The sequence below is a fragment of the Bos javanicus genome, chromosome 6, assembly GCF_032452875.1.
Source record: "Bos javanicus breed banteng chromosome 6, ARS-OSU_banteng_1.0, whole genome shotgun sequence".
NCBI classification, from domain to species: domain Eukaryota; kingdom Metazoa; phylum Chordata; class Mammalia; order Artiodactyla; family Bovidae; genus Bos; species Bos javanicus.
This window is the reverse complement of record NC_083873.1, coordinates 88,942,717-88,955,403: the sequence shown is the minus strand read 5'-3', so window position 1 is coordinate 88,955,403 and position 12,687 is coordinate 88,942,717. Positions and strand designations below refer to the sequence as shown.

The following is a 12,687-nucleotide window of genomic DNA, read 5'->3' as shown; positions in this document are numbered from 1 at the left end:
TCCTTTGCTTTTCGCTTCTCTTCTTTTCACAGCTGTTTATAAGCCCTCCCCAGACAGCCATTTTGCTTTTTTGCATTTCTTTTCCATGGGGATGGTCTTGATCCCTGTCCCCTGTACAATGTCATGAACCTCATTCCATAGCTCATCAGGCACTCTGTCTATCAGATCTAGTCCATTAAATCTATTTCTCACTTCCACATTATAATCATAAGGGATTTGATTCAGGTCATAGCTGAATGGTCTAGTGGTTTTCCCCACTTTCGTCAATTTAAGTCTGAATTTGGCAATAAGGAGTTCATGATCCGAGCCATAGTCAGCTCCTGGTCTTGTTTTTGCTGACTGTATAGAGCTTCTCCATCTTTGGCTGCAAAGAATACAATCAATCTGATTTTGGTGTTGACCATCTGGTGATGTCCATGTGTAGAGTCTTCTCTTGTGCTGTTGGAAGAGGTTGTTTGCTATGACCAGTGTGGTCTCTTGGCAAAACTCTATTAGCCCTTGCCCTGCTTCATTCCATATTCCAAGGCCAAATTTGCCTGTTACTCTAGGTGTATCTTGACTTCCTACTTTTGCATTCCAGTCCCCTATAACGAAAAGGACATCTTTTGTGAGTGTTAGTTCTAAAAGATCTTGTAGGTCTTCATACAACCGTTCAACTTCAGCTTCTTCAGCATTAGTGGTCAGGGCATAGACTTGGATTACTGTGATATTGAATGGTTTGCCTTGGAAATGAACAGAGATCATTCTGTCATTTCTGAGACTGCATCCAAGTACTGCATTTCAGACTCTTTTGTTGACCATGATGGCTACTCCATTTCTTCTGAGGGATTCCTGCCCACAGTAGTAGATATAATGGTCATCTGAGTTAAATTCACCCATTCCAGTCCATTTCAGTTCGCTGATTCCTAGAATGTCAACATTCACTCTTGCCATCTCCTGTTTGACCACTTCCAATTTGCCTTGATTCATGGACCTGACATTCCAGGTTCCTATGCAATATTGCTCTTTACAGCATCAGACCTTGCTTCTATCACCAGTCATATCCACAGCTGGGTATTGTTTTTGCTTTGGCTCCATCTCTTCATTCTTTCTGGAGTTATTTCTCCACTGATCTCCAGTAGCATATTGGGCACCTACTGACCTGGGGAGCTCCTCTTTCAGTACCTTATCATTTTGCCTTTTCATACTGTTCATGGGGTTCTCAAGGTAAGAATACTGAAGTGGTTTGCCATTCCCTTCTCCAGTGGACCACATTCTGTCAGACCTCTCCACCATGACCAGTCTGTCTTGGGTGGCCCCACAGGTCATGGCTTAGTTTCATTGAGTTAGACAAGGCTGTGGTCCATGTGATTATATTGACTAGTTTTCTGTGATTAGGGTTTCAGTGTGTCTGCCCTCTGATGCCTCTCACAACACCTACCATCTTACTTGGGTTTCTCTTACCTTGGATGTGGGGTATCTCTTCAGGGCTGCTCCAGCAAAGCGCAGTTGCTGCTCCTTACCTTGGACAAGGGGTATCTCCTCACCGCCACCCCTCCTGACCTTGAACATGGCGTATCTCCTCTCGGCCCTCCTGGGCCTCGTTCCCAGAGTCCCTAATTCAGGAGATCTGGGATGGCTCAGGGGTTAACAATGTACCTGCCAATGCAGGAGATGCAGGAGACATAGGTTCGATCACTGGGTCACGAAGATCCCCTGGAGGAAGTAATGACGACCTGCTTCAGTATTCTTGCCTGGAAAATCCCATGGACAGAGGAGCCTGATGGGTTATAGTCCATGGGGTGGCAAAGAGTCACACATGACTGAGCACACATGCATGAGCATTTGCACATATGACAAGTGCCCAGGTAGTACAGCTGTTACTGCTCTCAGAATCACAGTGAGAACCACAGCTCTAAAAGCCTGATTCAGAAGCCAAAGAACCCTTATACTCTGAGAATATACCCTAGAGAATAAGGATCTAGTGTAAGCAGGGAAGGCCAGAGATCTGAAGGAGGATCAAGCCAACAAGTTTAAGGAAGTCAGTGGGAGACCACTCCTGATACAGGGGGCCAGCCCAACATCCTCAAGCCCAGAGAGAGCACAGAGTTCCAGCAAGTCCAAGTTCCCAGAGTGGTTGAGGTGCAGGACCCAAGGAAAACCGTCTCTGTCAAAGAGGCTAAAGAGGAAGAGAGACCAAGCAGGACTTCACCTGCTGTGATGAGGATTTGAGGTTTTTATACCAAGAGCAGTGGAGAGATATTTAAGGATGTTCAGCAAAGTAGATGATTCACTTACAGGTGTTCTACATAATCTGGATAGAATGTGGGGGTAGATGGAAGATGCCCAGGGCAGAAACAAGGAGGTTGCTTTATTTTTCCAATATAAAGAGAATCTGTGGTCATAGTCTTGGTGGCATTATTGAAGAGCCGTAAGAGCTGGTGGTTCAGGAGGGTCCTATCTCAGTCTTTAGTTCATGCTCACATAGGTGGCCCCAAGGATCACTGACCACTTGCTGTGTTTCAGACACTCTAGTGACAGTCCTGATGATCCAAGTGGCTGAAAGACATATCAGTAAAAATAATTGAAAGTCTTCATTAACTGAACAGATTATTTCTCCATCTCAAGGGAACAAGGACATCAGACTGTGAAGTCAAGGTAGTGATCGTTGTGTGTGTGGTCAGTCATGTCCAACTCTTTGAGACCCCATGGACTATGTTCTACCAGGCTCCCCTGTCCATGGGATATTTCAGAAAAGAATTCTGGAGTGGGTTGCCGTTTCCTCCTCCAGGGTATCTTCCCAACCCAGGGATCAAACCTGCATCTCCTGCATCTCCCTCATTGGCAGGCAGATTCTTTACCACTGAGCAACCTGGGAAGCCCAATAAGTACAAAATTCCCCCACTGTTCATACACAAAGGGTGTCCTTTTACAGTCAGCCTGCAACTGCTCCAATCATGACTGGTATTGTGTGGCACACTTGTGTTCACTTTTTAACTAGCTCTTAAAAGAAATCTATGGGGCATGTATTAGAAAGACTTGAAAGTTTAAATCATGGAAAAATGAGAAGCAAGATCCAAACAGAAACTAGATACCAACCTCACTGTTTCATTCCCTCGTCGCTACACCCGGCCCCACAGCAAGTCCCATCAGCTCCACATCCAATATGCAAACACCTCTCACCATCCAGTCCAAGCGATCACTATCTCCTGCCAGGACAACTACAACAGCCTCCTAATCAGGCTGCCAGCTACCATTTCCTGGGCCTACAATCCATTCTCCCGGCAGCCAGAGGTCTCTTTACAGAGTAGTCACAGCATCCTGTTTGAACCCTTCAAGGTTTCCTATCACAGACTCCTTGTCATAAGGAGTCTCTAAGGCCCAGTGCAGTTTGGCTGAAGAACTTTTACAACCTCATCTTGAGCCACTCTTCCTTTGTTTGTCTCCTTCAAATATGCCAAGTTTAGTCCTGCACACAGGATATGGCCTGGCATCTCTTGCTTTGGACCCTCTCTTTGACTCTTCACATGGCTGACTTCTTCCCACTATTCAGGTGTCAGTTTAATAGTTCAGGCCTTCTGATCACCTTTTCTAAAATGCCCTCTTTCATGGGCTGCATCACAGGGTGATATTTTATTGTTCCTATACCTCTTACCCATATGTAAAATCAGCATATTTCTTTATCTATTCTTTTTTTAATCTTCCTTCTCCAGAAAGTAACTCCCATCACTGCAGGGGCCCCATCAGTTTAAATATTGCAGTCTTCCTAGCACCTGTTATTTTGTCTGTTACATAGTAATCCTCCAATAAATTTGTGTTGATGATGAGTGAGTAAGGGAGTATCAGTCTCAAGGAACTAAATTAGGACTTTAGTATTTTGGTTTGACGTGTGTGTGTGTGTGTGTGTGTGTGCGTGTATTAGTCACTCAGTTGTGCCTGACTCTTTGCAACCCCATGGACTGTAGCTGGCCAGGCTCCTCTGTCTGTGGAATTCTCCAGGTAAGAATACTGGAATGGGTTGCCATTCCCTTCTCCAGGGGATCTTCCCAATCCAGGAATCAAATCCAGGTCTCCTGAGTTGCAGGCTCATTCTTTACTTTCGGAGCCATTGGGGAAGCCCTTTGGTTTGATGGATGTTACCCTCAAACACTGTTTCATACCTAGCGGTAGGGTGATTATCTACATCAGGGTTCTTTCCATTTTAAAGTGCATGCAGACTTTCCTGGGGATCTTGGTTAAAATACCGATTGTGATTTCTAACAAGATGCCTCTCAAGTGTTCAGACAATATTTGGATAGACAGAGTTACCCTTAAGTCTTGTGATAGCTAGAATAATGGCCTCCCAAAGATGTCTACTCCTTAATCCCTTGCACCCATGAATGTTTTTCATTACATTGCAAAAGGGAATTAAGGTTGCCAATGACATGGCAACCTTAGCTGTCAATGGCAGCTAATCAATTGACCTTAAGTTTGGGGAATTATCCAGATGGGCTCAATGTAATCATGTTCTGTGTGCTAAATCACTTCAGTTGTGTCTGACTCTTTGAGACCCCACGGACTGTAGCCTTCCAGGCTCTTCTGTCCGTGGGGATTCTTCAGGCAAGAATACTGAAGTGGGTTGCCATGCCCTCCTCCAAGGGATCTTCCCAACCCAGGGATCAAACCCACGTCTCCTGCATTGGCAGGTGGATTCTTAACCACTAGCGCCACCAAGAAAGCCCCAATCCTTAAATGTGGGAGGGGAGAAGAGCTATATGAGAAGATTCTGTGTCAGAGTGATGGAGTAGGAAGGACTGTGTGGCATTGCTGGCTTTGAAGATGGATGGAAAGAGATCCAAAAGACAATGAATGTGGGCAGGCTGTGGAAACTGCAAAAAGCAAGGGAATGCATTCTCCACCCAGAGGGCCTTCAGAAGAAATAGCCCTGCAGACACCTTTGTTATAGCCAGTGAGACCAGCTTTTGACCTGTGGAGCTGTCAGATAATATGTCTGTGTTGTTTAAAGCCACTAAGTTTGCAGTAGTTTGTTTCAGCAGCCATAGGAAACTAAAACAAACCTCCTCCCAGAGAATGTCTGTGGGGATGGTGTCCCCTGTCCTCTTACCTCAGTAATAGAGGAGGAGAGGCAGAAGTGTTAGTAGTGGGACTTCTGGGGAGGTCCAGTGGGTTAAGACTGCACTTCTTATGCAGGGAATATGTGTTCAGTCCCTGGTCAGGGAGCTAAGTGTTTTTTAATCACCAAGTCATGTCTGACTCTTCTGTGACCCCATGGACTCTAGCCCGCCAGGTTCCTCTGTCCATGGAATTCTCCAGGCAAAAATACTGGAGTGGGTTGTCATTTCCTTCTCCACGGACCTTCCCTCCTAGCCCAGGATTGAACCCACATCTCCTGCATTTTCAGGTAGATTCTTTACCACCGAGCCACCTAGGAAACCCGCTGTGTGGTGTGGCCAAAAAAAGTTAGTGGTCTGATTATATGTAACTATCTTAGTTTCAGTCAGAATGGCCACCTATTTCAACCTGCCATCTGCCAATAGATAAACTTCCCTTCCCCTTCCTCAGCACCCTGAGCTCTAAAAAAATGGCTCTCAAAGTATGGTCTCTGGATTAGCAGCATCAGAATCACCTGGGAGCATGTTAAAAGTGCAAATTCTCAGGATACACCCCAGACAAACTCAATAAGAAACTCTGGAGGTGCCACTCATGTTCTGTTCCAACGAGGGCTCCAGGCAACTCTGATGCTCACTTCAATTTAGAACCATTTCTCTAACAGAGTACATACTTCACTGCCTCTCCTGTTATCCACACATTCAAGGGCACATGATTTTTCTGTAGTTTTCAAACAGTATTTTCCTGGGCACTAAATGTTTTTTTGTTCTCTCAAATGATCAGCTACAACAAGAAACAGACTATTTCATCAAAGGAGAGGTTGTTTCAAGTCCCTACTTTGGATTAGAATAGAAATCTAAAAATCAGTAGTGATTTGTAAATTGCGTCAGGGCAAGGAGTTAGAGATCATACTTCTCTGTGTTTCAGGCCAGAAAAGGAGATGATAGAACAAAGACTTCCCTCTTTCTTCTCTGTCCACACACTGCTCAGGCTGCCCCTAGGAAGTCAGCTGCATGTGATAACAGAAACTGAGGTCTGACGCAGAAGCAGTTCATTACAGCCACCAACTGGAATAACAGACAACGAATTTTTTTTTAAATTTTTTCAGAAGCTTCTTCAGAAGCCAGACCGTAGAAGGAAAGGGAGCAGATATGTGTCTTCCCTTATCTGAGGTTGTTAGAAAACAAGCTAATGTGTTAAACTATCAAATACTTATAAAGACGTTTGTTAGTTCACTCAGTCATGTCTGACTCTTTGCTACCCCAGGGACCATAGCCCGCCAGGTTGCTCTTTTCATGGGATTCTCCAGGCAAGAATACTGGAGTAGGTAGCCATTCCCTTCTCCAGGGGATCTTCCTGACCCAGGGATTGAACCTAGGTCTCCTGTATTACAGACAGATTCTTTACTGCCTGAACCATCAGGGATGTCTAACTTATAAAGGGATTCTCTTCAGAATCAGATGTCACCTCTAAAACACTTTTCCCATCTTCCTCAGAAGCACAAGTGTTTTAATAAATGATACTGTCCTTTTTTGCCGCTCCCTTTTAATCCTCTCTTCCATGTCATATCAGCATCTGGTGACATTGTTCTTAGTAGTTCTAGCCCCTCTCTTTAGCAGTGGACTTTTCAAACATTTGGGGTGTTTTTGTTTTGTGCCAACTCACTAGCCATCAGTCACATCAAATTTCTTTTTAAAATTGTGAAATTATACCTTAATCTTTAGTCCTTCTGTTCTCAACTGATTTCTAGGAGGAGTTAAGGACCTGAGAGAAGCCGACTCCAGGGCCATTGTTTACAGGGGTAATTTTGAGATGATGAATACCCCCCAAAAGTCACGAAACGGCTAAAAAAAAAAACAACCAGAGTGAGTGCTCAGTCGCTTCAGTCATGCCTGACTCTTTGTGACCCCATGGACTGGAGCCCACCAGGCTCCTCTGTCCATGGGATTCTCCAGGCAAGAATACTGGAGTGGGTTGCCATGTCCCCCTCCAGGGGGATCTTCCCGACCCAGGTATCGAACCTGAATCTCCTGCGGCTCCAGCATTGCAGGCAGCTGAGCCACCAGGGAAGCCCCAGAGGTAAGATCCATCTGGTTATATTACCTTATGGATTAGGTGACTAATGGATTGCAGGAATCTCCCAGGTCCTTTTTATTATCAGTTGTCAGCACTGACAGAGAGTTAGAGTCTTAAGACAGAACTGCCAGGAAGAACAAGACAAGCCACAGTCACTGTTCTCCCAAACACCCGCAGTAATTAATGATACTTGAGCAGAGTTGTGAGGGATGTCAGAAAGGGCAGCACTTCAAAGGAAGTCAGGAGAGTTCAATTGAGGGCTTCCTGATCATTTTGGTTTTGCATTTTTACTTCAATCGAGGAAATAGCGTTCCTCTCCCCAGCCTCTCAGTATTCAAATGATGGAACCCAATCCTTTCATTTGCAATGGAAATGAATAGCCTACTTTGAGAACTGAGGAAAGTCTCTAAGCAAAGGTTGAAAAGCAGCCTTTTTTCCTCATCTTCTGAGCCAGGAGCTGAGGCCAAAGGCAAAAAGAACTGGAGCTGGGCTGCTTATTGAGAAAGGACTGAAGGAGTTTGCAATTTTAATTGCAGGATTCGAGCTGACGCTAATGCAGGATAAAGGAAGTTAAGAGAATCTTGCTACTTCTTGCAGATGTCAGGACTATGGAATGATGGTTTGTTTGTCTTGGCAAAGAGCTTAATGATGAGGCTTTAGTTATTCTTTTGTCCTCATATTTCCTGGTTCACCTTTCCAAAAACATACAGGACTCTATATTACATTTTTACGGAAGTGAAATTATGAAACCATCAACTGTATTATGCACTTACTATATGGAGTTTGGAAAGCATATAGAACTATAACACATAAAATTTAAAAAAATCCCAACCTTAATTCCCAGAAAATGATCAATTTGCCATTTTCCATGTTCATTATGTTGTTTATAAAAATCACTATGAATTAAGTTTTAAATTCAGTTTTTTGAAACTGACATTAAATTGTTAACCTCATTGCTGAAATGTAACATTATGAACAAAGTTTGGTGGAGGGGGATGACTAAATCTGTAAGACAGCAAACTAGCACTTTTATTCTGCTTTAATTTTTCACCTCTTTGAAGACACTGTTTCGAATGTTCTAGGTTCCTGCAATTAAGCATGGCAACACACAAGGCAGGATGCCGTCTCTACTGCTGTTGTCACTGTGTTCAGTGGCTGCCTGGCCGGGATCCTGAATATTTTTCAGCAAGTCTCCAAAAGGCAGAAATAACACAAACTAAGGAAGTACAGCCATGACCAAATATGCCTTTTGTGACTACATGGGACTGTATTTTCCACTGAAGTTTATTTTATATCATGTGGCAGGCGCTGAAATTTGTGTTGGGCTACCACATACAAGAGTATTTCTGGTTTCCCTTTGCCCAAATTATAGGAATCACTTAGTAAAGAATGAGACGGGGTTTTTTGATTTCCAGGAAGAGAGTTGGAGATCCACTTAATTATGCTGCAAATCATCACTAAAAGGAGAGAGAACTCACAACTAAAATTTGACTTGCATTCTATCTATGGATGGAGGGCACAACTCACTTCCACCCATCATGCTGTCCAGTGTCAATATTTATTACAGTTTATAAAATTAAATACAAAGTGTTTCTTCTGGCCAACCAAATAGCGTGATAAGATTGAGGAACTTCTTTCTTGTTCGGTCCATTATTCATGACAAACGTCAGAATGTGGGTAATTCCCATCTGCTGAGCAGATGCCATTCAGACCACAAAGTGCAAAGTACACCTAAGCATTTTACAGTCAGCTCTGGATCCACTATTACTCATTAAAACTGAGCCAGGAGCCTTAAAGGAACAGGGACCTTTAAAGGGACAGGAGCCCTGGCATCATCTCCCCTGTACCTGTCATCCCCATGTTAAGTCTTTCCCTGGTGAGCACTTATCCGGGAGCTTTAATGACTAACTCTGGGTGTCCATCTGCATCTAACAGGGTCCTCTTGTCATGCACAGTACCAGCTTCTGTGCTGGGGAAGCTTATGATTCTATGTGTTCATTTAGTTAGAAGTCAAGTTTATATGGAGGCTTGTTATTCTTTAGTTTTGTAAAGACACTATTCACATTATATACTGTGTAGTAGTGTTTTTATTTTTTAATCCTTTTGATACATTATGATACAGTATTCCATGTTTGAAAAACCAAGCTTTTCTTAGAAAATCAATTTATATATCATACATAAAGTAATGGGCTTCCCTGGTGACTCAGCGGTAAAGAATCCACCTGCCAATGCAGGAGGCATGTGTCCGATCTCTGGTTTGGGAAGATTCCCCTGGAGGAGGAAATGGCAACCCACTCTAGTATTCCTGCCTGAGAAATCCCATGGACAGAGGAGGTACATTCCATGGGGTCACAAAAGAGTCAGGCACAACTTAGTGACTATACCACCACCACAAAAAGTATATAGCTTGTTGTACCATGTCAACTTCTTGGGTGTCCCTATGCCTTCTAGATGTGACAGATTTGTAAGCTGAGAAGACTGGATAGGGAATCCATTTCTTATCACCCATTAATAGTTTTATTAAGGCAACTGAACAGTTGCTAAACAGTCTGGTCTAGGCTGGGTGGAGAATTCTTTGGGGCTGAGAGGCAAAGGTACATAAATTATTTTTTCCCTTTTTTTATGAGGTAGGGAAATCCATCAGTTCAGTTCAGTTCAGTTCAGTCGCTCAGTTGTGTCCAACTCTTTGGGACTCCATGCCAGGCCTCCCTTTCCATCACCAGCTCCCAGAGTTTACTCAAACTCATGTCCATTGAGTTGGTGATGCCATCCAACCTTCTCATCCTCTGTTGTCCCCTTCTCCTCCTGCTCTCAATCTTTCCCAGCATCAGGGTCTTTTCCAACGACCTGATGCTCTTTGCATCACGTGGCCAAAGTATTGCAGTTTCAGCTTCAACATCAGTTCTTCCAATGAACACCCAGGACGGATCTTTAGGATGGACTGATTGGATCTCCTTGCAGTCCAAGGGACTCTTAAGAGTCTTCTCCAACACTCCAGTTGAAAAGCATAAATTCTTTAGTGCTCAGCTTTCTTTATAGTCCAACTCTCACATCCATACATTACTACTGGAAAAGCCATAGCCTTGAGGTCTATAGGTAACATTTAAGTTAAATTCTAAAGAATATGTTGCAATTGCTCTTAACAAGTCACCATATATATTAAATCAGTGTCCCCTTTCCTGGCTGGGGACTGCTTAGATAACACTTTAGTGATCGTCTTTGGATTTTTTCTTAAACCAAATAATTCCTATACCGTTTTTAGGTCTTTTCTAAACTTGAGTCTTTTGTATACAAGGTACATTTGATCACCTTTATATAGAACTTAGCCTTGATCCTTCACCCCAGTGCCATTGCAGTGGTTCCACTCATCGTGCTGCCTTCATGTTTTTTACCCTGAAATCTGGATGGCTCAGTGGGTAAAGAATCTGCTTATAATGCAGAAGACACAGGAGATGTGGGTTCCATTCCTGGGTCAGAAAGATCCCTTGGAGAAGGATATGGCAACCCACTCCAGTATTCTTGCCTGGGAAATCCCATGCACAGAGGAGCCTGGTAGGCTATAGTCCATGGGGTTGCAAAAAGCTGGACATGACTGAGCAAAAGTCTAGTTAATCTACCCTGTCTGCCATAAGTTCCGTAGTGGCCCTTAGGAGGATCATCTCTCTCTCTACGTGAAAGCTCCAGTAACTGCCCATTCCCTGCAGAGTGAATTCTAAACTTCTTTTAGAAGTTTGCAAGCTTCTTACCTGCTTCTTCATCATACCCCATCCTAAATGTCCTGTTCTCAGAATCAACTTTTTGAGCTTTCTCCACAAAAGCTATGGAAATATCTAGAAGGTCCCTGCTAATACTTTCTTTGCCTGGTAAGCTCCTCACACTCTTGCTTATTCCTTTGCCTCCAAAGCGCAAAACAGGCAGCACCAACTCCTTGAAGCTCTCACTCATTCTCAGAGTATGACTGAGACCTCTTTATTGTGTTCACACAGCAAGTGTATGAATGAATGACCATTAGGACAAGTCTTCTCTTAGAGGACAAAATTTGAACCATTCATCAGATAAAAAATGATTAATTTGACAATAATTTCTTCAGTTCCTTGTGGCCTGGTTGCCCAAAAAAGTTGAATTTGAATGTTGTAGGCTATATTGTATTCCCAGTATTGTATTAGGTCCATTGTTTCATCAGATGCATAAGCTAATCATCTTTAAAAAGTTCCTCGGGTAAGGTCCCAGGATAAAAACATGATGAGGTTTTAATATTTGGAATGCATTCACCGTTACTATAGCTGTTCACCTAACTTTTGAATTTTCTAATTCCTCACTTTATTGCACCATTAACCTACCCAATTTTATCCCAACACTATTCTACCAAACTCCTCCCTTATTCTGCCTGCCAAAATCCTTCAAAGTGCCATTGTGGCATCAGAAAGATCCTGCCTGTTGTGAGGAAAATATGTACGGTATCTGTGGTCTTCAGTTACCTCGTGTTATACACAGTTTATAGGTTGACCAAATACCTCAGTAAAGGGTCAGATAATATGTATTTTAGGCTTCGTGGACTATATGGTTTACATCACAATCACTCAGCTCTGCAATTATAGAAGGAGAGCAGCTACAGACAATTAGCAAACCAATTAGTGTGGCTGTATTCCAATAAAATTTATTTATAAAACATGGTGTCCTGGGAACCAGTTTGCTGACTCCTTGGGTCATATGGAGACTTATTTCTGTGGAGAAAGATTTAGTCTGGTTCTTTTCAGACATAGAAACATTTTCCAAAGAGCTTGTTCCCAGACAATAATCTTTCTAGTTAAACAGGTAAATACTTTGAAGGATACATGTACCATTCCTTATCATGCAGTTTTATCAGAAACAGAAGCTGAGGGAACAAGATTCTGTAAAAATTCATTTGCTTGTATTACAATTCTCACCACTTAGCATATCAGGATTTGCATCCCAAGTGAACTGGAAATTTCCATATGCGACCCTGGCACCATAATGAAAGCTATAAAAGTGTTCATGCTCTTTACCAGTATGTTAGGTTTTAGGAACTATCCCACAGCAATGGCTTCAATGAAATAAAATCCCTTGTGTGCTCAGTGATATTTAAAACAGAAATATTCATCAACACTAGAATTCTAAAGTAAGCCAGTTGGGAAATGGTACAGTAGCATAAAGTACTTCTGCAGAAAAATTTTGTGGTATGTGTGTGGAGTATCTTGATCCTTGGAAATAGGTACATTAAAAATTACAAGTGAGAAAAGTCAAATGGAAAGTATGTTTCAGTTCAGTTCAGTCACTCAGTCGTGTCCGACTCTTTGCAACCCCATGAATCACAGCACGTCAGGCCTCCCTGTCCATCACCAACTCCCGGAGTTCAGACTCAAGTCCATTGAGTCGGTGATGCCATCCAGCCATCTCATCCTCTTGTCGTCCCCTTCTCCTCCTGCCCCCAATCCCTCCCAGCATCAGAGTCTTTTCCAATGAGTCAACTCTTCGCATGAGGTGGCCAGAGTACTGGAGTTT

The 12,687-nt window shown here is 43.1% G+C and overlaps 1 protein-coding gene across 5 annotated transcripts in view; it reads left to right on the top strand.

The window, feature by feature from the left end:
- Positions 1-12,687, top strand: part of RASSF6 (Ras association domain family member 6) — a 74,933-nt gene that overhangs the window by 27,450 nt on the left and 34,796 nt on the right. The gene's annotated exons all lie outside the window — the stretch shown is intronic.